Here is a 23,230-nt window from a genome sequence, read left to right on the forward strand (position 1 = left end):
GTGCGCAACAGATTTTAGCGGTAGAGGTGTGCGCAAAGATGCCGTTTTGCTGTATCTTCGATAGTGTTGTTCACAAATGACACGGTCGAAAATAAAGACTTCGCCGATGATGTACCAATCTCGAAAACCATTTTGCGAGATTCATGTGGCAATCTCGCCAAAATAAAGCGCCGGTGCTTTCTTGCGTGTCTCAGTGCCGGCACTCTAATACCTTATCCACTGACATTACGCTAGCCGTCTCTACAAGCAAATGCGTGGTCCTGCTTAGTCCGACGCGCGCATTCAGTGTCTTGGGCTAGAACTGCTCTATTTAGTGACAGGAGTCAAGACGAGCCTTCAAAAATAATCGGCAAATATACGCTTTACTGGCAACACGTGGCGGAGGGCCTCATTGTTAAGAGGAATCTTATCATCCATAATGCGGTTTAGATGCTTGTTTTGTGGTTTGCTTAAACGAATTGTGACCTCTATGCTGCAAGCCTGATTGGCCTGACGCATCCGCTCGTCGTCTTAGGCCTTCCATCTTTCGCGTTTTTGCCCACGGAGACAAAACTATGGGGGTAGATGTTTACAGCTTTGTTGTAGAACGCTTTCTGGGCGCCAGGCTACCAGCACAACCTTCGCGCAGCTGGGTGGGCAGTTGCAAGACTGGCTTAACTTGGTCGTCAATGCACCTTCGCCGTGACTTCAGGCCCCCGCGTCAGTGACACATGGCGCGTCGTGACTCTACGTCGAGCACACATTTATTTTTCGTGCAAAGCGCGGGCCGGCGGAAGCAGAATTCCACTACCGAAAAGGAAGAAACACACCGCGAACGCCATCATGTCGTTTCTCGAGAAAATATAATAAGACAACGATACAACCAGGATATTGCACCGATGCGGCTCCATTGTCGTCGGACAAAGACGAGAAAAGGGTGTACGATGATTGGTGCTAAATGAAACACTGTACATACTTGAATGGGTGGCGCTCTAGAGTTCCGTCTACAACGGCTTTGCGCTTCAGGGGTCCGGCTCCTTCCTCTTTTCAGGGATCCGCAGTCGCAGTGTGGACCAACCCGAACGACCAGGTGAAAACGCGCTTGGGCTCAATTGGCGCCTTTCCGCTTTTTCTCCAGCCTTGCACCACGAGTTCAGGCTTCGCTCATTTTTTGCCTAATCCATCCCAAACCAACATTGGAGAATTGCGAATTTATTAGGTCCAGTTTAAAAATCAGATACAGAGGGTTCCTCCAAGCGTCCTCCGTCAGTTGCCTCGGTCAGTTACCACTGCCATACCTCGAACTAGGCGAATGTTAGGAGGGTTGAAGCCGTAGTTGAAGTTAAACCGAATTTTCACGTTTAAAAGGCGCTGACAAATATTGATCCAAAAGGGTCCTAACACTTTTCGCCTGCCGCCACCTTTGTCACCTCTACAACAATTCATGGTTGAGATTATTGGCCATGTGCACCCATATGTACATCAATTTAACAACGAACACCACAAGCACGACTTCCAAATCGTAAACAAAAACATAAAATAAATAAAACCACTTATTCTATTGCCCATTTTTCTCTGTAGATGCCCTCACGTAAGTATAACACGGATATACTTTCATAGTTTTAGTTTAAGATCCGGATTATTGCTAAACCTTCTAAAATTTTAGGCAGGTCTAAGTTTTATAAAAATGTGAGGCCTTATTGAGGAAAGCATAACTTGCCTCAAGAGCACGACCGGATTTACAAAATATTCTAAAAAGGATTATTCGCGTGTAGTCAATTGATAAGCAAAACAATATAAAAAGCATCAGAACCTACGAAGCGTTTACCCCCCCCTAAAAAAATGTGGTATCTGTGCGGACAATCCTGCGCAGGAATTATCAGAAAACCTAGCATTTTGCACTGTCATGGTGGAACCTCAAAATTACGTGCCACCCCGAAGACAAATCACGAAAGGTATTAACCCTTGATCACAAAACACTTTATCTGCCCAGACGTTCGGCACAGCCTGAAAATACGGGAACAAATTATCGATTCTCCCGCTACCGCTAATATTAGTAGTGATTTATGTCCTATGAAATGATGTAGAAAACTGTCGGTGAAAGCTTTCGAAATACCCAGGTTCACAGGGAACCAAAGCCTCCTCTACTGTGCTGGTGACACAAAACACAAAACACCGGCGAACACAAAACAGAAGACAAGGTGCAGGCCTGCCTTACAATCTTAAAGGACCTTTTTTCAGCGAGCAGCCGAGTGTCAGTTCTCAATTTCTTTAATTTTCCTACTCAAACTTAAAGCATTGGGCTAAAATTTTACTGCAACAGAAGCCCAGGTTAGAGGTAAGAAAAGTGTCCGTACTTCCCTATACTAACCTGGTCTTGTTAAGAAGCAAAACAAGAGGTGCTATTGTTGTGTTTTCTTTGCTTTCCGATATACCGAGAATATGCACCCTTACATAAAGCCTCGTCATGTACCCTTACTTCGTCAAGCTGCTTGTAAAAGTGGCTTTTTGCGGTTCTGGGAAAAAATAAACGATTACCTGCACGCGGCATTTCCTGCTCACTGCAAAATTTGTGATGTCAAACCGTTCGAAGGAAAATAGAAAGGTTTTTTTTTTCAAATCTGCTGACTAGCTCCCCACGAAACAGTGGAATAAATGAAGATTTCCAGGGCTGGGACTATCGTTTTAGTAATTCGCCTCGATGATAAAAACGTTAATTGCTTTGGCAACTTTTGCAACTATAGTAATACTCAGGGTGACTGAACCCGCATTCAAGCTTTTGATTACTCTTTTAGATGCAAAGCATCTCTTAGTCGACCCTGCATCGTGCGGCGATCGCGCTTCTTCTTCTCTCCACAACAGCTGTGATAACGCCGCCCTCTCTCCAATCCTCCTCTCCTCACCACGTGGGCGCTAGCGCGCTGCTCCTCCTCTCTACACCACCTGTGCGCTACGCACGCTGCTCCTCCACACCCCTCTCCCCACCAGCTGTCCAATCACGCGCATGCGCGCTTCTCCTCCTCTCCACTCCTTCAGCTCTGCAAATAAACCCCGTCCGCGCTCGCCTCAGATGCTTGTTCGCTACTGCGCTGTCCGATAACTGGAAACGGACGCCAACGATTCCGTCAGCGAACTGGCTGGCACACGTTCCACTAGCGCCAGCGAGCATACTGTCAGAACTGCGAGCACCTGCGAAGGCAAGGTTGCACATAGGAGAGCTCGTAACGCCGAACGTAAAGGGCAGCCTCGAGCAGCGGATTCCTGGCTTCGAGAACGAGAAGCCGCTTTGAAACACCAGCGGCGAGTAGCTGATCCAGATGGCAATCGGGTACGTGACAACGCTTCGAAACCCCAGCGACGAACAGCGGATTCCTCGTTTTGAGAACGAGAAGCCGCAACGTTCCCCACTACTCGATAAATACAGACATTTATTACGCTACGCCACCTGTCTTTACTCTAACAACCAAATAACACGCTACTACTTCACGGCTTTGCATCCCCTCAGGATTCCCAAGTGGGGAGATGGTGTACTTTTTATACTCTCTTTCTTACACGTTTCGTTTTATTCGCTTTGTAGTGCCCAAAATAATGGTGCGGGGATAATATTTTGGTGGTACATTAGCGCCCTTTTGTCTTGTCTCGTGGTCTTCACTGTATGCTTTTCGCAGTAAGCTCTACCAAATCACCATGATAATCTCCTGGATTGCCGGTAAGGAAGTATCTTCTTTAGCCTAAGAAGGCGAGTGATTTGTCGGTTCCTAGGCGCTTTTACTTCGCAGATTGTGTTTTCGGTGTGTGTTTTATTCCGCCAGTTTCTTCTCGCTTTCACGACCGGTTTGCTGACATTTATCCACTGCAAACAGCCACGATAAATCTCCAGACCTAACTAGTACAGTACGTCCTCCTATTTTAAGTGATCTAAATACAGTATGCTTTTTTATAGTGTGCAGTGTGCTTTGTGTTCACACTTTTTTAGCCTGATCAGGAAAACAAAACATAACGACCAGGAAGACGCAGAAGTGAGAAAGCCTTCGATAATGAAGGAAAACAGTCTAGCTTTCACTTTCAACCACGTATTTCTGCAACTTTGGCTTTCAAACATTAAAATGCTCGAGAAAGTAGGATTGCCGCTTTTTGCGATCGCTTGGAAATCCAACGCGTGGCCACACATGGTCCATTGTGATGAAGACTCTCTTCCGCGCTAGCTGCTTGTCTACTGCATTTAAAAGTTTAAACTTTTCCTGAATAAAAAGCGCCTCCAGTTTTCGCGACACCATCAAGGCACGACAAAGTACAAGGTTGCAAGTTCAACGGTGTTCTTAAAACTTGATGTGCACCATGACGACGAGAGCGTTTGCGATTCATGCGGTGGTGCTTTTATGGCAAACACGAACTGGCGGAATTACTAAGTGAAACTTCTGTTGTAAGCGCAATAATGATGATGATAGCATAGAATAATATAGGTCTATCTAGGTTGGGACGAACTGAAACCGTGTGCGGCTTTTTGCACTCAGTTTCGTATACAAGCCTGGCGAAGGCCCGTCAAACATCAAAATGGCTGTCCCCGCATGTTGCCCGGGATCGATCGGAGTTTCAGATCGTGCCGAATGATCCGGGTACGTACATTAAGCCACGACGTAACCGTGAGGATTTTAATACACGGAAGTCTATGTGAGCTGCGCTGGGACTAGACAAGAAGAATGTAGCAGCCGGGAAGACGCAGCACTGAGGAACGTAAGAGCGGGGTTCGACTGTATACTACAGCGAAACTGTTGACCTCTTTTTTGGTCGCCGTTTTCTGCCTCTCCATGTGAGAAGATCGAGTGAAACGAACATAATGAACACAATACAGCAACTAGCGCGCTGCTGGCTAAAATTAGTGTCCCCCTTCCCGTTGGCCCTACGTACAAGGCCAGGGGAACAGCCTAATAAAATACCGGCAGTGTCGCAGAAACATGATAGTGCACTTCAACCTTTGCCGTGAAAAGACCTCTGTTGTGCTTCCCGCCGAACTCTCCTGCTTTTCTCATTCCGTATCGGTTCCCCCGCAATAAACACAGTGGAAGTTTGCTCAAGTTCATTGAAGGTACTCTAGATCCACTACTCGCGCGCCACCCATAAAACCTTCCTAAACTACACCACTTCTTGGAATGTCGCCATGAGGTCTAGGGTCGTGGCAAGCGCTTATTGATTTTTGGGTGAAAACATGATGTTTAACGGGTTATTTTTGCTATCGCCAAACTCAGCACCATCTTTATCAATTAGGGGCATCACAATTACCACTTATGTATTGACGTTTCGAATCAAGTCCTAATATTTTCTTTTCGCTTTTTAATGTTTAAAAGTACAAAGTGTGCTGCAAGGTTCAGTGGTTTGCAAACGCTGGGTCTTCATAAACTTCTTTTCCTTCCAGAATTAGCTGAAGTTATGACCGAGCGGCTGAATCAAAGGAAAAACAGAGCGACCCATTTACATATACAAAGAAACAAAAAATTCGAGTTTAATGATGAAATAAAAGCTATTGTCTTTAGCATCCAAGGCTTCGAACACACACCAGAAATATATACACAAAAAAAGCCAATCAAGCGGGGAACAGTCTGAAAACGCCGCAGTACGTGAAGAAAAAAAAAAGATTGGGGACGCGTGCATAGTATTCCGGTCGTGGCTTCCGCTATCGGCAATTTGAAACACCTTTCCATGTGGTTTTTAACCTAACTTTTTTAGTTATCTGCAAAACCTCTTCTGCCGAATAAACGCTGTTTTAAGATAGTCTTTATTCCTCTCGCTGTCACGTGTAATTATTTTACAGTGTGTTGCTGAACTTTATGACTACTTCAGCTGGCTTGAAGAAAATTAAAGCGACGCTGTGGCATGCTTTTATTGGACAATGGTCAATGATATAATGAAGTACTTTGGGTACTGCTTCGGGCAATGTTTTAGTAATCATAATTTTGTACTTCCTCAGCTCTCGTTTCTTCCGGACCTTAAATTACATGACCATGTAAGTACCTCACAAGCCGAAGCACCATTTATGCATGCGAAAACAGCCTTTCACAGTAAACTTCCTGTTTATCAAATGAATCTCTTTATTCGGCTGTAGAAATATGTCATTCCAATTCGAAATGAATATGTTTCACCCCAAGCTTGTCAGACGGCACTTCGAAATATTTTTCGTTCCCCATCTGCTCAACACGCCGATTCGGTGCGGCGTGGGACTAAAAAAACAACTATTCTTCAAAGTACTAAGATTAATGTGCAGACTTTTTAAGTTTAATGTCCCCAAAAGCCCTCTTTCGGAAAGTACAGTTTTGATATTCTTTTATGTTGGTTAGGGGCAAAATTAGGTTGTATACTTATTTTAAATGTTTTGAAGAAAACGTTGTGTGTACACCTTTTAAAAATCTGAAAGGCTTCTGTCGCTTGTTCTCAACCAGTTACTTGCATCCAATGATACATTCAATTTTTTTTCTTCTGTTGTAATAGGCAAAGATTCGTGGCTCCTTCCTTGGTGAGCCAATTCAGCTTTGCCGAACAGAGCTAAATGTGCGGCAATACATAGTCCCGACAAATGAACATGCATCAAAAACCCAAGCGAAGACTTTGTTAGAAGGTTTCATGGTTTTTAAAAATAACACGACTGCTAAAATATTTACTGTTTTAAAGATAATAATCTTCAAACATGTTTACGACTAGCAATATTTAAGTTTAAGCTGTCTGTTTGCAGACTGAAAGGGCACGCCAACTATTTTCTGTCTGTGTGCATTGGTGAAGCACGGGAACTGATTTTGTGGCGTGTTTAAAGACGTTGAGCCCAACTAGAGCTATGCATAGCGGCGAAGAAGTCATTAAAAATTAGGCTATGGTGATGTCTTGAAGGACGAAATGTGTTTTGTTCTACTAAGTGAGCACCAGGTTTGCAGATGTCATTTACGATTTCCGTATACCCTTTGTCTTTGCGTATACCTCCCCAGTTTCCCTTTTATATTACCTGTTTTTTCTTTGTATTCACCAGTATCTCCATTTTAAATATGGTTTCAAATGTATTATTTTCGCGAAAGTTTTCAGACCAAGCGATATAAAAAAAAGGATTTGCGTAGCAAAGCCTTATTTATTGCGGGAACGGTAAAATTCGGCAATAAGATGCAAGAAGATAGCTGTTATATTTATTGAGAAGAAATTTTTTAAATCTTGTCGTCATCACCGCGCTTCTAGATTTTCGTCCAAAGTTTCAGATGGCGCTTATAATAATGTATCCAATTTTTGAAGAGAAAGACACGTGTGTGCACACTGCGCGCAACATCTTGATTGCAATACTGACCGGATGACGTAATGCCAACCTGCAGCCAACGCCCGTCCTTTAGCAGAATCAAAGGTCCCCCGGAGGTGCCCTGTGGATATAGCGAAAAAATCAATACACAAAAATACCGATGATGCTGCGTTGGCTGTCGGTAAGTGCAGTGAATAAATAGTGTTTTGTAGACGATCATTCTTCGTTCACAAAATGATGCACAAGTAAAGCGCTTATACTGCAAGGGAATATTGTTTGTTACTGGGGCTACGCTTGGCAGGCGCGCTCGCTGCCTTTCTTGAGCAGACGCCTATGTCTGGCAATAGAAGAGCCCTCCATCTCTCTACACCTAGAATAACTTGCAAGCAAAGCGTTAGGTGCACAAGCGTCAATAAATGTTTCCATTCCGACGTCGCACAACGAGGCAATTTCCCTATTCAAACTGCTCTTTTAACACCATGCAAATGTCCGTCACTGGAAACACTACCCCGGTAATGTTCAGCATCGCAGGCAAATACCGAGGACATGGTCGCCGTGACGTGGCACCTAAAACAACTTCCATATCCCTATATCAATGGCTGACTATTTTGATTTCACTCTACTCAGTTTCTGTTTCACCATTCGTGATTAGTGGTGATCGAGAACTTGACATGGGGAGCTACACAGCGGAGTCAACGTTGGCTGTAGAAGGATTACGAGATACTGAAGAGTATTCGTAATGTGCGTTCTCTCTAATCGGTGAAGCTTTTACGAAAAACAAGGTTGAAATTTCAGCGGCTATGGGAAGTGATTTATTTATTTGGTTTACAGCTGGAAGCTTTTTATTAAGGAGCTTTCCGGCAAGGTGCGCCCAAATAAATGACGCGTATGTTGTCTAAGTATACGAAACAAAATCAATTTTGAATGTGTGGTTGGGTAGCTATTTTATCAATCGTAATGGCAAAAATGGCCACAATCGGCATGGCAAAAATGGCCACACACGCGGGGACATAGCATTTGCTGACTAAAATGTTTCAGTGGTGGTGTTGTGTTATAAAGAGGTGAATATTGCTTGGAAGAGCTATAATTTTGAGGAACCAGTAATTTATGTCAGCGCCAAAATAGCAAAGAGTAGAAGGGTTGCCAAACAGACTGGAAAACCTTGTTGGAGGATGAAACAACTCTCCCCTTCTTTTTAAAGGTGACGTCCTATGGTCTTTTCTTCCGTGCACGTTCAGATCATCTTTTTAGATGCGACGCATCTTTTTGACTCGCCTTGTCCCTCCATCCATCCGTAGACCTCACGCCTCTCCCCTATTCTCCTCGCCATGCCAGCTGCGCGGTAACGCCGCTGTCACCACAGCACCATATTCCGTTAGCGCTCGCTCCCCTCGCCATGGCAGCTGTGCGTCAGCGCGCGTTACCGCTCGGTTAACACATGCGCATGCGCTACTCTCTCTCATTCCCCTCACCATTAAGGCGCGGTACATGTAAACGCGATAACTTCGCCGCTCCGCTCAGTCGCTCCACCGCCGCCGCTCCGATGACATCCGATGACCACCGATGATTTGAATGGAGACTAATAGGTCTGCTACCGCGATTGTCGGCGCAACCATAACAAGCACCGCCCAGATGCGTCGCATCACCCCATGGTTTCCTCCCGCGGAAAGTTGTGGTCAATTTTTATTCGAAAGTTTGCCCTGCGGCATAGCGGTGCACTATACAAAGGTGCAAGAACAAGTTTGCTTCGCTTTTAAAGTGCAGAACGTGCCGATGAAATGTTTTATGAACGCAGAGCTGCAGGTCTGGAGGGCGTACTGGGTGGAGGCCGGTTGCATGAAGATGCCGTAATCGGATCTGATTCAGTCTTGGGCAGGTCCACGCAGATGCTGCAGACTCATATTCTGTACGGCGGAGTCGCCGAATGGGCAGGTAGAATCGTATGGGCCGCGGTACTGCGATGGCCAAGAGGCAGTCAATGCTGGAAATGGCATCTTTTCATCAGGGCTATCTTTATTGAGTCATTAGTGCTCACATACGCAGCATATACTGCAATAAAATTTTCCTTTATAGGCGCTACCAACAGGTTGCTTTAAAACACCTCGCGCCGCTTCATAAAACAAAAAAGCAACTGAATTTGAAAAGATTGGCTGCGTAGATGCCAGAACAGTACGTTTGCGGACATCTCTTTACGCCTCAGTTTTCTCATTTTAAATGATTACGTATTAAATGATGGGAAATTGGACCACTGTATTCCGTAAATGTTGTTTTAGGGATTGTTTGTTTGCTTATATACAGTTTCACCCGGAGCAGAATTTTGTATACCGCCTTTGGTCATTTTGAGTTCCAAAGACAGAAATTCTTCCGTCAACTCCCTCAAGAGACTCTAAAGCACCACAATCCCTAAATCCACACAATTAAAATCACTAGTACAGTTTACTGACAGCACCAGGCAATTGCAGTATGCGCAGTGTCTTTTATTCAGTGCTGACTGCGCATACAGAGAAAAGCCCTAGAGCAATAAATATGGAGAAAAAAGATGATCACCACCGTTAAAACAGCATAACTTACTTCAAATTTTCTGTTGTTACGTTTTATTTTGGCTGATCTCGGCTCGAGGCCGAGGAAGAAAGTGGATGCCCAACGCCGAAGACGCCATGTTTATTGCGGCTCACTTGGCGATTAAAGACAGAACAAAGAACCTTTTCTGCACTGTTGCTTCGGGGATGGTGTGTGCCCACGACCGGCCATAGAAAAAGACATCCCCCTCGCGAGGGGCACGATCAAATGCACAGCATTTCCGAGGGGGTGCGCCGGCAAGTCGTATCTCTCGATCGCGGGACCCGTGTCGCCATCTTTTGGAGGCGCGGGACAACTTGTGGCGCTTTCGAAACAAACGAGAAATGAGTGAAGGAATTAAGGCGCGTTCGGTGCATCGAAATCTGTGTCGGTTTCGTGGCTCGGTCGGTAGTGCGCCGGGCACCTTGCGTTCCGCCCGCGGCGTCATGGGTTCGAAACCGAGCGCAGGAAACTGTTATTTCTTGTATAGTGTAGTGGCCTGGCTGCGGACTACGACAAGACGCGCATGCGGACTACGACAAGGCGCGCATGCGGACTACGACAAGGCACGCCAACGCCGCGTGACATTGTGAGTTACTAAAATGCTATGCATTTAAAAGCTACGCTCAGCATCCCAGTAGGAAAAGTAGATTTGAAGGGTTCCTTTCGCGAAATCGAGACCGCGGCAGCCGTCTCATACAGCGTAGTGCCCACGTGTTCGAATGTGTTATCGAACACTACAACATAGCAGCTGCCGAAGTCGGGAATCACACTCGACATGAATCTTGTATTTATTGTCACCAGGTTGATGGCAAAAAAATTCTCTAACGCACGCTCGGACACCCTTCCGCGCGTTACCACTCGCGACGCTCCGGAGGAATAGCGCACTGTATCTGGTAATGGTGACAGCTTAAGTTCAGGTCCACCAGAATGTGTCAAAGAAGAGGCCGAACTCAAAACAAGTTACGTTCCCCCCCTAGCCGCGATTTTCAGGTGCTGGCTGCTGTAGATGGGGAATCATTTGTAGAACAGAAAAAAATACCAGTTTTGAAAAATGCCGTGAAAGCATTGGCAAACAAGCAACCACCTACGGTTCATTTTTTTTAAAGAACAGGTGGTTTGTACAGTACCTTCTGTAGAAAGAAAGGAATAAACATTGACCAAATCGTGGTACCCCTAAAATATCACGAGAACATTTGCAGCTTTCCCATCGGGCAGGTTGGGCGGGTTACCTTGGCCTTAATAAGACGAAACCGATGCTGCTAAGCGAGTATTACTGTTTCGGCTGCTTTAAAGATGCTGAGAATTTTCTTCGTAGCTGTGACGTTTGTCAGCGTACAGTTCGACCGAACGAGAAACGAAAGGCACCCATGGCAACAGTGCCTATTACTACTGAGCCGATGTACAAACTCGTAGTCGACTTCGTTGGGCCTTCAACGGGGACCAATCACGGTATAAACATCCTTTTACCATGGTCTACCCCGCAACCACGTTTTCAGTGGCAGTACCACTGCGCTTTACATCTGGCTGTATTATAGAACGCATGTTGTGAAGATATATTTTACATTTACACAATTTCAACAGGGCTCACGTTAACCACTGCACAAGGTATTGTCACAGCCACAAAAAATGAAACAGCAAATCTCACCTTGCAAACGTCTTTTCCAGGTGTCAGGGTGCAAATGACCAAATCCCGAAGAACGTGCTTTTTCAGATCTTCATCATATAATTTCTCGCGGCATTCCCCAGCTTGTAGAGCTCGCAAAAAAACATACCTTAGGTGATTAGTCGATTGCCCTTCTGCAATGAGAAGAGACGCAAAGATGAAATATTCCAGTATCGCTACAAATTTACAGCCCAAAGGACCTAAGCGCCGCAAATTATTGAAACAAAAATACCCAACGCACTTGAAGGAAACGATTACCAATCGGAGCTGTGGTATGCGGGTGCCAGTTCACTACAGCCGCATATCCCGCAGTTCTCGCTTGAGCCGTGTTTCATGTGGTAGCACACTGGGCAAGCGCTGTGCACTTACCAACATTGCCAGATGGGCGAGTGTATTGACGTTATGTCTACAACGAGCCAGACTTGCTTCCCATACTTCTAAAACTTGTGCAGCTTATATTGTTCCCGCATGCTGTAACGGTTTCGCCAGAGGAGCTTTCTTCTTAACAAAAAAAACCGGTTTGGTGTCTAGCCATGAAGTTGTTCTCTTCATAATTTGTGCAGCGGATGAAGCAAGCAGAAAAAAAAGGCGAACCATAATCTTGACCCTAAAACGTCAAATTTTAAACTTAACTGTACGATACGTCCGCTTGTGGGCTTTTACCCCGAATTGTTGGTTATGGCCTCGTAACACTCCTAATTGCTACCTCTTGCCTGTGTATCTTCCTGTTCGACCGGCCGGTGTATTGCTACATAATTCTTGTAGGTTTTTGCTGGTTTCCTTATTATTTTGGTTCAGAATACTTACATACAAAAAGGTAGTAAGACACGCCAAAATGTCCGCAGAATGTAAATTCCCCAATGCTGCCATGTCCCTTTTTGTAGTCATATTTCTTCAAGTTTAAGTGTCAGGCAGGAAGAGTATTGTAAATTTGGGTTCTACCGCTCGTCTCCTACAGGACTCTAACCCCGTATTTATTTAGTTATTTATTCTATTTATTCCAAAAAACCTACAGCGCCCGTTGGGCATTTTTGTAGGTGTGTTAATTATTAATCACGAAAGCAACAAATATTCATACAAATGCAAGCTATTGAACGGGAATTCAGGTTTTTCTCGTTATTCAGAACACCGCAGAACACAGCAACAGAACATAAATCAAAACATAGCAAATAAAAACGGTCAAAAGCAGTATAATGAAATGTTAGCATTCAGGAAAACCTTTCAACAGCAGTCAAAACATTCGGTGAGCGCAAAGTTTCGTTCAGGAGCACGCTCCTATCGGTAATTGTATTGGTAAAGAAGGAATACCAAAATACATTGATGCGGTAGTGGTACGGTTTAGTTTTTTAAATTGTCTCTTCGTGCCGACACGTAATTCGGCGTTTTTATGTAACTATTTTTGTTAATTCCAGTTGAGCCCATGGTAATTTTATAGAGAAGCTTTAATCTACAAATTTTTTTACGCGACCATAGTGTTTGCCACTCTAAGTTATCTCGGATGACAGAGCTTCTTATATCGAAGTTGAACTTACCTGTAGAGCCAGGCTAAAATTTCGTGCGACGACAAATGTATTTAAACACCGAAGCTGCTGTGGCTCGATTGTTTAGGTCCGTGTGCTCTAAGTTCTGCGCCTCGCAGGGGTTAAAGCGAGTTCGCCGAACCGCTGGCGGAGGCTATAAGCAGGTTTGAAAGCCGCCTTGCCAGCTCTTTTAGGACCGATCGATAGAGGCAGCGTAGATCTCCAAGTGTCAGAGAGCCTTGTGCCCTGTATAATAAGCTACGGACCTGCTTTGGGGAACCGTGAATATTGTTTGGTCACGGCGTTGCCGTTCTGTGCCGAGCTGCCGCTTTTGTTCAAGCCGCCACAGCATAAACACAGAAGAAAGTTTACAGCATATTACACTTAGGGAAAGTAAGTGTCCGTTTGAAAGCATAACGTTGTTAGTAAAACACAAGGCAGTCTATAAAAAATGACAGCATCTCCACTCCATGGGTGATGGTGATGGGGCCGGGTAGGGGGGCTCGAAATGATATCCCAGTGTCACCCCCAGTGACATACGATTTGCACCCCGACCGTCATTCGATTTGAGCTGTTATTTGCACCTTGATAATCCCCTAAAGGAAACTGCAACTAGTGGCTGAAATCGAATTACGCTTGATTTTCGTCTTATGGTGGTGTGCCCGCGGATTGATGCGGACGGACATTTGTATGTCCTAAGGTATCCCGCACCGTTACAGGAGAGCAGCCGTTTGACTGTCGTGTACTAACCCACGGTCGTAGCCCCATGAGTAAGACGTCTGACACAAACTCTATGTACTCTACCATACACATGCTCTAACCCTGCCGGTGCCTGTGGGATTGTTTGCAATTGTAAATGCTATCCGGACGGACGCGGGCGGATATAGTGCTGTCCTAAGGTACTCCGCACCTATATGCTAATGCGTCTTCTTATGAACCGGTTGGTCCACCAAAAAGCTTTGATGAGACTTCTGGAAAAACTCCAACTGCTGAAAAACAGGCTACGATTGCTGAAAACTTGTTACATGAAACATCGCAAAAAACGGTTCTCCATAGGACTATGCACGGCTCAATCCACAAAACATGTAAAATATTATACCGCGAGCTCAATAACCTTGTATCCGTATTGATTTGGATAATTCGTAGATATGTTCACTTAATTGGAAAATTGCCGCATGAATTTGTTTTTTGTTCGGAAGTTGGGCCTGTGAAGGCTAACAATCGATTGGATGCACCTTCCTAGAACAATATATCGCTTTTGTGCTTCTCTCAACTTTTTTTGGATGAGATGATAAACTTTTAGGCGCCATTTTCTGCACCCACGGAAACTAGAAAATCGACGGTAGCTTCCTCATATGGGCGCTGACGGTTTGACCGCAATAAAGCAGGCGCAAAAACCTAATAACGCAGGGTAACAATGCAGAAAAAACGTTTTTCTCGCACACGACCAACCGATGTGGTCACGAAGAAAGGCGGAAGTGAACGCGAGTGTCAGTGCAGCCACTAAGTACTGGGTATTGGTCATACGTTTCCATCTCGAGCCGTTAGTTTCTTTGCTATTCAGCAAGTGGGATTAGCACCGAGGAAAATAGGAGGACGCCTCCTTGAACACAATAAAAAACTACCATAAAATCGTTTACTCCTTACGACATCGATGTTGTATCATCCAGAACGAATTGTCTAGAAAAATTTATTTACCGGCTTCTGTCGGAAAGAGAAGAAGAAATTGCTAACGTTGGTAGCGAATAATATCGAAACACATAACCACAGTGTCATTGTCCATCACCCTCAGAAACATGTTTTGCAGCTGCGATGTAACATTGGAAAATATTTTGTATGCCGCGGAATCTTGACAATAAACGTTGAGTTATGGCGGTGTAGCAATTTTAGAAATTTCTGAAGCCATATAAACACGTAAGCAACACTTGACCGTAACTGCTTAGAATTGGGAACCGGAACGGGTTAAAACGCGGCATTCTTTTGGACACAAAATAAACACCTCATATTGGTCTCTCTTTCGATGGGACGAAAACCATCGAAAATGGACGCAAAGCACGAGAGACAAGACATCACTACGCTGTGGTGTCTCGCCTCCCCTGCTGTTTTGCGTCCTTTTTCGCTGTTTTCCCTTTCGTCGATATGTTGCAACTGGCCCAGCAAGCAGCACTTCTAGAGTAGATCTCTGTTTTGTAATCCTAATCATCAAATAACAGATTTCATTCCCTCCCTTGCTGATATCCTTGACACGATATCATTCTTAATTATTACTGTGTTGCTTGTAGGCGATTCTAACTTCAATTTCCTAGATACCAACTCTTTCCCATACTTTTCTTCTACTGACCATTTTGTTTGTTATGGCCTTGATTCTGTCATAAATTCGGATTATTCACTTTTTAAAAGGAGACATTACCTATGAACGCCAGATATTTTTTACCTCTAATGCCACGGCGCGCTGTGACTTTTTTTACGAGTGATGGATTTTCAGCACTATAAATTTAATACGGCTATTTCGTCTAGAGACTGATTCCCCACCACTTTTATGAATGGTCTCGAGAATCAACAGGATAGATTTAGCACACTCTTTTTGAAGGCAGTTTTGGAAAGCACTAGCACTGTTAGTTCTACACAGAAATACAGACTTCGCTTTAACGCGCGGATTTCAACAGATTTATTTATGGGATTGAGGATGGCTTGTTGAAGATGCTGACAATTTACCGCTACTGTTTTACCTCCTTTTAACATTTGCAACAATGCCGTGCAGTTTACTGAGCTAAAAAGGCGCTAGTACGAATAAACCTTTAGCAATACTAGAAATAACCCCCGAAGCAATGGGGAATAATAAATAACTTTCTCACTCTGACGTCAACGATTGCTTTAGATTAAAAATACATTTCCATGACATCACAGACGGAGAAACTACTCTAACATCTTACGCTTTTGGTAACGACATTCGCTTGTCCTAAAACAATACAAAAGTCACTTGGCCGGTTAAATATTCACGTCTACCCTCTTCTTTCTTTCTCCCTTGTTGCACCACATCATGTTTACTGATACAAACGCTTGGGTGCCAGTTTTTACAAAAAAAAACGGTTGTTGTAATTGTTTAGAGCAGCATTGGGGGATAGTTGACACTGTAGAGCTAGAGCTGGAATGTGCTTTCACGTTGACCACGGAGACAGGACTGGAAGGAAAAAAAGGGGACGATATAACTGCCGAGCTGCGTTGTTACTTTTCTTGTGGTCTTTTCCTTGTTCGAAGTGTAACCGCTTTCCCGCTGTACTTGATGTAGGATAAAAAATTTCTCCCTCTGTAAAGAGCAAATGAGAACCTTGGCGTTCTCCTGTGGGATTTTAACAGGTATCCCGATGTGTACTACTGCGTTCTCTCAACCACTTATATTCAAGGTAAACCTAAGTGTTATATGCAAGAAGCAGACACGCTATTGGGAGAGTATTATTTCACTCGCATGTGAAAACGGAAAACATACCACATTGAGAACTCGTAGAATGGAAAGCCCATACATGCATTAGGAGGGTGAAGCCGTTGTGGGGGCCAACGTTCCGAAGCATACACGCTCCGTGCGTGTACGTATTCTTCCCGTAAACGAGACCAGTGCTCGCAAACAAATTGTCGTTTGTTTTTCGAGTAGGGCGAAATAACGTGTTATATTACCACGGCATCGGAAGCATAGAGCAGATGATTTATCACCTTAAAAAATGGCTTCAATCAACGCTGTGAAGGGGGTTGGAAAGTAGATCTTTAATGACACAAACAACAGTTTCCCATGGCACGTCACTTGAATTCACACATGTGGCTCTACCAAATGTGAAACCAGATATTCTGCAAAACGTTCCCTGGATTTCGAGGGGCCGGCGCACCAAGCGCAGCAGCGTCGGCCGCAGCCGGCCAAGAGTGGTGAACGCCGCTACCGTAGCCCGACCGTGAGTCGGAAGAAAGAAAGCGTAGAGGAGCGTCTTTCGATGTTTGAGAAAGCGAAACCTGGGCCCGCTTGCACGAACACACGTTCTTATTGGCAGTCTTATTCACAGTCTAGTCTTATTCACGGACTTCAATGAGACCACGAATAAGATTCGGACTAGTGCGCTTGCTCGAAAGCACTGGGGCCAGTCTACAGAGCGGTCTTATTGAAGACTCATGATAGAGACAGCGGGTACCTAGATGAGCACGAGAGAGGCCCCTAGGGAAAAGCGGGGAAAACGCCTCAAAACTGCTTGTTGCCGTCGCCGGCGTTGGGCAAGCGTTTATTTTCAACAATGGTTGGATAAATTCAAGAAATGCTGACCATCAGACACCGTATTTGGTCCTTGTGACACATACGTTACAATGATCCGCCTTCCTTGGTACGCCAACTCACGCGGCCTGGCCTCGGTCGCCCGGCCGCGTAAAACAAAGATCGTCTGCTCGAAGCGTGGGCCCGAGAAACCCACTGGGCTGACGCAAAAAGCAGCGACGTTGTCTGACGTTGTCGCAACACGAGTCGTGCATTTCATCTCACCGTAAATTAGAAAGCTGCGAATTGGCTTCGGGTTCATCGTCGTAGACTCGGATGCAACGAGCACTACAGCGGCTCACGCCGACTGGAACGGCGACACGTCACACGGTCGCAACAACCCGCTGCCTAGCAGGCAGCACGTTAGCGAGGGCTGCCGATGTAAACAATCGCGCTGTAGAATACAGCCGAATGTTGGTATTATGCATGCTGCTTTTACGTGTCGTCTCCGGATCCCATTTGCTCAAGCAGAATGCGCTTCGTAACCACCACTTTCGAAGAGAAGGATGGAAAGACACGAGTCTGCGCAGCTTCTCGTTGAAAACGTGATTTTATTTGACGCTCACGGGCAGAGGTACTACAGGCTGCTAGCGTTTTGATGTTGTGTGTAATTTTGTTGTCACATTGTAGTTCTATTGTGAACGCCTATTTGTTGTTCCTGGGTTAATGGGCATGATTTTATAAAACAATGCATTTGTTCCGTCCTTTCCGTGCCACCTTTTCGTAGCTACTGTGGTGACAGCCGACATAGCAGACAATCACACATTCACACCGCGCGCTTGGCCGCCCGAAGTCTGCTCGGGACTAATATCGGGCCGCAGACTATCACACTTGCCCATCTTTGTTTGACCTGAGAGAGAAAAAAAGCCGCGCTACCCGGGAAAAACAAGCACATGCCCATAGCTGACAGCGAAATTTGAAAACGGTGGTTGGCTGCAGCCATCGGTGCCACTTCAATGAGGCAACATAAATATAGACATACTATTCAGATGCGAAAAAGTTCATACAATGGCCAGAATTGTTTTTCAAACCACTTAAGCAACTTAGGTGGCCTGATCAATTTCTTTTCTATACGAAACGTTAGAAATGGCCACTCTTGCTTTGTTGGCATTACTGGCTGTTTTGCAAACTGCTCAGTAATCCTGTTCCTGAAGTATCATTTGAATATTTTCAATATATTCACTACTGCTGGTCGTCATGGCTGGTTGTAGGTGCTTAGCCTTGTACACCTTGAGTTTGTACTTCCCTATTAGGCGTAATTACAACACCGGCTACCTTTTTTTAATGCTATAGTGATCTTCTACGTTGCCCGCAATGCTTTCCTTGAATAGAAATCCCACTCCCAGTTCTCTTCTTTGCACTAACCCACGGTAACACAGGGCGGGTCAGTTTTTTACACGGTAATGGCTTCACCTGTACTACCAACATGACTTAGACCTATGACATCCCATTTAATACCCTCTCATTCCTCAAACAACCCCTCTAGACTCGCTTCGGTAGATGAAGTTCTGAACAAAGAAACACTGGACAAAAGAGTAAACCGTGGGCCTGATAAATGCTTGCCGAAAACTAAACTACTGATAAATAACCTCGGACAAGCACAGTGGTTTAAGATAGGTCGAGAGGCAGTGGAAGTAGTAAGCGAATAAATTTACTTAGGCCAAACTGTGACCCTGGATCCGACCCTTGAGGCCAAGATATTTAGGATAAAAATGGGGTGAAGTGCATTCGGCAGGCATTCTCAGATAATGAATGGCAGCCTACTATATTCAATGAAGAAGAAAGTGTATAACAGCTGCATCGTACCCGTACTGAACTACGGGGTAAAAACTTCCAGGCTAACTAAGAGGCTTCACCTTCGATTGAGCAGGACGCCACGATCAATGCAACGGAAGAGGATGGGTGTAACAAGAGAAAAGAAGAGAGCGGAATGGGTTTCGGAACAAACGCGGGTAAAGGACATGTTAGTAGAAATTAGGAAGAGCAAATGGATGTGGGTAGGGCATGTTATGCGAAGGTAAGATAACCGTTGGTCAATAATGGTAACAGAGTGCATCTCTAGAGAAACCAAGCGCTGCAGGGGATGGACGAAAGTTAGCTGGGCAGATGAGATCCAGAAGTTTGCGGGGATAAATTGGTCGTAGTTAGCACGGGACCAGGATATTTCTAGATTGATGGAAGAGGCCTTTGCCCTGCAGTAGGCATAGATCGGCTGGTGGTGATGATGACGATGATGATTCACAAGTGCCTGATTTTCTTGATTCCCTAAACGAGAAAACAGTCATTAACGTCGTTATGTAGCCATCCTTTAGCGACAGAGAAATAAGCAACGACAGGGCTGTACCTTAGCTACTGGTATAAAAATTTCAAAGCTTGGGGCCAATCTCTGCCCTTTCACTACCAGTGCTGCGATAAGCAGACTTAACTTAGGAGATCTGTCGGCGGCGCAACTGCTACACCGGTTGTAGCAGCTAGCCCCACCATTGCCCAGAATAAATTCCCTGGGAACACATAAGATGTGACGACAGGCTGCCGTAGCCTTCTGGTTCGATGCGTAAGCCAACGTCTGCTCGTATACCAGGGTGCCACACCGGCGGCCGGCGAGCTGCTCAGTTGTCCTTTCCAGGTCAGAGCTTGCAAGACATAATGCAATGTCACAGCACATTGAAATGGAAGGCACGTCATCACCATCACAATTCTGTTCTCTTTCTTTCTGTGTCCTTCTGTATCCCAAACTCTTTCTGTGTCCTTCATTGAGGTGATGCCGTGCCCGTCCATCAGCACAGGCATCAACCGCACTGACAGAGCAAGTGTACCGCGAAGATTGATTGTGCTTAGACTAGTAACATCAACGGTAACAAGACTCCAATATACGCTTTAACCCACTTCATAATTACACAAATCGTGCCATCCTATATTGCTATTCTCTCTTTCCAATAGGGTATGCCAACATAGATAATATATACGTGCCAGTGTCACAGGACGCCCACATCAAACACCTCTTTCTTATCCCCATCTGCACTTTCTTAAAAATGGTAACCGGTATCTATGTTCATGAAATCGAAACTTTCCACTTTAGGACTCAACCTATTATTAGAGCTATAGACGTCTATCCTATCAGCAAAGAAATATGCTCTTTGCAGGGTTACCAAAAGTTTACCATCCTTCTCGCGCAGAGATTTCTGGGGCATCAAAGTTGTTCTTCTTTTCGATTACCGAGCCACCAAAGAAAGTATATTACTTTATGGGAACTGTGGAACAGTCGCCGTATTATTCACCCCGAATGACTTAATTTAGTTGTCACATTAGCCGGGTGAAGAAGTAATGCCCATATTACGTATTGTGCCGCAGGTACAGAATAACCAAACCTCAAACTGGACAATGTGGCCTAGAAATCTGTAGCGCTGTGATGAAGAGAAATCTTCAATTATCGCCGCTCTCAGCTAAGTGTGACCAATTATTCTTCGCAAACTTCTTGGGCTCGTCTACCCACGAACCTTTAGGCCACCCACGCCACGCTTGCCTTCTCTAGGTATCAACTCGGTTACCCTTTTAAACAAACGGTTACCTCGAATTCGCAGTACATGCCCTGCCAACGTCCATTTCTTCTTCTTACTTTTTATAATATTGCCCCGTGTCTGGGACATTCTCGCTCTTTCGGTGTGTGCCTTTTTTTTGGAACGTTGGACGTGAGAAGAAGAAGCTAAGGTGATACCATGGCAGCTCTGTTTGTGCTTCAGCTTCGGTGCCGCCTGTAGGTCTTCTAGGCCGAGCAAACACTGTTTTTCTACTTTTATTCGTGATATTTGTGGTAGAGGTGCTGGGCAATCCCATGCACTTCGAAGCAGGCCAGCGTATCGGCCCACGCGAGTGTCATACGGAGACAACCCCAGTGCACAAGTCCAGTCGCCGCATCCGAAGTCTAAAAGCGGAATTTGGCCTGCTGGTGACGCGTTCACGCGTCATGACAACCACTACTACTTGCCAAACCAATCAGGGCAGCAGACCCTTCTTATCTCTTGTCGTGCATTTGCCAAGCACACCGCGACCGTTCCATGGCGACACCTTCGAAGATGTCAAGGACTGGCTCGATCATTTCGAATGGGTCGCTGCGTTCAACGAGTGGGACGACGAAAGCAAGCTGAGAAGAGTTTACTGCTCACTAGAAGAATCAGCACAGATGTGGTACGCAAATCACGAGCCTTCATTTACAAGCTGGATGGAGTTTCGGCGGCGATTGCTCCAAGACTTCAAAAATAGCGAGCGGAAGGAAATATCATAAATTGCTTAAAAGGCAAACGAGAGCGTCGCTATGTTCGTCGAGGCCTTGACGCGCTCGTTTAGGCGAGCTGACCCTGGCGTGATTGAAGCAAAGATGGTGCGGCACCTGATGCGTGGTGTAAAAGAAGAGCTCTTCGCTGGCCTTGTACGCAGCGCGCCAACGACGGTTGCTGACTTCATTTGGAAAGCAATCTCAAGAGAGCGTGGCCCTACAGCAGACCACCATGCAGTATTGGCGTCAAGCCAGTGTGGCCGCATGCGCTTCAGCGATGAACGATGAACACGCTCTCCGGGAGCTCGTGAGGAGCGTCGTGCGTGAAGAACTGCGAATTCTTCAGCAGGGTGACTGTAGACCCGCATTCGCTGCCTTTACCGACGCAATGGCATCCGCGGCCCCAGACGATGTTGCATGCCCTGTTCGTAGACCCGCATTCGCTGCCTTTACCGACGCAATGGCATCCGCGGCCCCAGACGATGTTGCATGCCCTGTTCGAACGAACACGGATGTGTATACTATGCCGGCTGCAACAGTCGAACGTCGCATTTACACTGATGTAATGCGAAAGCCAACCTCGGCACCGCTCCAGGGTTCGCCAACGTTGACACAGCCGTTCGGACGCATGTTGAACCCGGCCACACGATATGAGCCAAGACATCTCGAACAAAAAGCGATCGTGTGGCGCACATCAGAAAATCGGCCCCTGTGCTACCACTGTGGTAAAGAAGGTCCCGTGTTCCGTCACTGCCAACCGCCACCTTGGACTTCGCAGGTTCTCGTCGAACCCACCACGACCGCACTATACCGAACGACCCAGAGTTGTACCTTCGCGCCCACAAGCTGACCACACCTTAGCGCACCACTCATCACGCCCGAACGCCTACCCCATGCAGGTACTCATCACTAAGGCCTCTCGACTTTTCACGATCTGGAAGGACCCGGTCCGCGAGCCCACAGCGGGGAAACTAAACCTAGCGACCTCAGGGGGTGAGGCCGCTTCGCAAAGAACTCAAGAACATCCACCGACGGAAGAAAACCCACATGACGACCACCGAAACCAAACGCTTTTAAAACGAACGAACTTCTTTCTGCCGACATCCCGGTCCTCGTCGACAACCACCCGATAACTGCTCTCGTCGATACCGCCACTGACTATTCTGTTATTGACTTGTCACTCGCGTCCAAGCTGCGTAAAGTAACGACGCCATGGGGGTGAGGACGGCCAACCCACACAGCTGGTGACCACCTTGTTTTTACGACTGGCATGTGCACTGCCCAATTCAAATTCAAGATTCGACTTTCCCCGGCTGTTTTGCCATGCTGCTGGTGTGCTGCGAACAATTCATACTCGGTTTGGACTTTCTCCGCGAATGCGGGGCCGTGATCGACTTGCGGAATCTTTTGGTGACATTTTGGAACCCTCTGTTATTCGACAACAAGCGGGACCTCTCCAGGGCTGCACTGGGCATTTACGACGGTATTGTTACGTTACATCCGCGAAGCAGCATGCTCGTTACTGTTCAGTGCGAGCAAACACCTGTTAGTTGCGCTATCGCCGAACAAAAGGTTTCGCTGTTGCTCGACTGAAAGGAATGCGCCTCCCGTGGCCTCGTCGACATCAACAGCCGACGAACAGGAATTCTGCTTACGAACTTCAACCTTAACACCA

The 23,230-nt window shown here is 45.8% G+C and overlaps 1 long non-coding RNA gene across 2 annotated transcripts in view; it reads right to left on the bottom strand.

Annotated features, from left to right (window-relative positions):
• Positions 1 to 7,226: 7,226 nt before the first annotated feature.
• LOC144142129 (uncharacterized) overlaps positions 7,227 to 23,230 on the bottom strand; it is a 46,841-nt gene continuing 30,837 nt past the window's right edge. The window contains exons 2-3 of one of the 2 annotated variants that reach the window (XR_013316849.1): positions 11,454 to 11,605; positions 7,227 to 7,367 (exon numbers count right to left, since the gene is read on the bottom strand). This is a non-coding gene — a long non-coding RNA (uncharacterized LOC144142129). Of the gene's footprint in view, positions 7,368 to 8,932; positions 9,228 to 11,453; positions 11,606 to 23,230 lie in introns of those variants that run through there. The other variant, XR_013316848.1, reaches the window with a different exon arrangement.

The sequence above is a fragment of the Haemaphysalis longicornis genome, unplaced genomic scaffold, assembly GCF_048455015.1.
Source record: "Haemaphysalis longicornis isolate Haplotype H1 unplaced genomic scaffold, Haemaphysalis longicornis Haplotype H1 scaffold_6, whole genome shotgun sequence".
Classification (NCBI taxonomy): domain Eukaryota; kingdom Metazoa; phylum Arthropoda; class Arachnida; order Ixodida; family Ixodidae; genus Haemaphysalis; species Haemaphysalis longicornis.